At 35.9% G+C, this 959-nt stretch overlaps 1 pseudogene; it reads right to left on the reverse strand.

Moving 5' to 3' along the window:
• LOC106471248 overlaps positions 1–959 on the reverse strand; it is a 43069-nt pseudogene that overhangs the window by 18388 nt on the left and 23722 nt on the right.

The following is a 959-nucleotide window of genomic DNA, read 5'->3' on the forward strand; positions in this document are numbered from 1 at the left end:
GCAAGGTTTTGTCATCATCATTGTCAAAACGTTGTACATTTGCTGTTATGTTAAACTTATATTAAAGTTTTTCTTCATTACCCATTCAAGCCGTCTCCAAGCATTATTAGTCTCAAAGTGGGTTCCTCGTCATTGAATGAGAATAGGTCTGTAAAGTTACTAAACTCTTGGAATCATATTTTATGCTCCTAGCCACCTCGGGATTCTTGATTAGAGCCATTTTAAAATTGCATTTATACCCTCATTCAGAAGCACAAATGGTCAGGTACAATGGGTAGATATCCTAACGAGGTTTTTGTGTGTAAGGAACCAAACTGAGGTAGCTACAGAATTAACTGGGGATACTGGTGGAGTTTGGTCAGTACATTAGGGCCTCTGAGAATCATGAGAGTGCCTTTGAACTCAGAGTCGAGCATGGGTATTTTTATGCTAATTACACACAACTGATCATAGAGACATGACAACGACTGATGTGTGATCACTACAAACCCCTTACTGTAAGTAGATTGAAACACATAGTTTGCACTATAAGGAAATCTAAGTACTACAATCTGTTGGAAAAAAAAGTGTGTGTATATATTCCCCAAACAAATATATCCCAAACACTTTTTTACTAGAACAAAATGTAAAGATATTTGTCTAAACATTTATAACTTTTTTAGAAGTTAATGAAGTTACAGATTTGATCATCTTTAATTGTTTAAGTGCAAATTTGCACAAAGGGCTAGCTGTGTAATGCCCACTGCAAATCATGATAAGCCTATAAATTTGATAACAAGTAACATATATTATGTTCATGCTTTCATCTTATATCAAAAACTGAAAGTAAATGATAGTGCATTTCAGTATTTGAGTCTAGCCAATAAACAACAAAGGTGTCCGCACCAGGCATGGCACAGTATTTGAGTCTAGCCAATAAACAGCAAAGGTGTCCGCACCAGGCATGGCACAGTATTTGA

Source organism: Limulus polyphemus, unplaced genomic scaffold, assembly GCF_000517525.1.
Source record: "Limulus polyphemus unplaced genomic scaffold, Limulus_polyphemus-2.1.2 Scaffold4492, whole genome shotgun sequence".
In the NCBI taxonomy this organism is placed as follows: domain Eukaryota; kingdom Metazoa; phylum Arthropoda; class Merostomata; order Xiphosura; family Limulidae; genus Limulus; species Limulus polyphemus.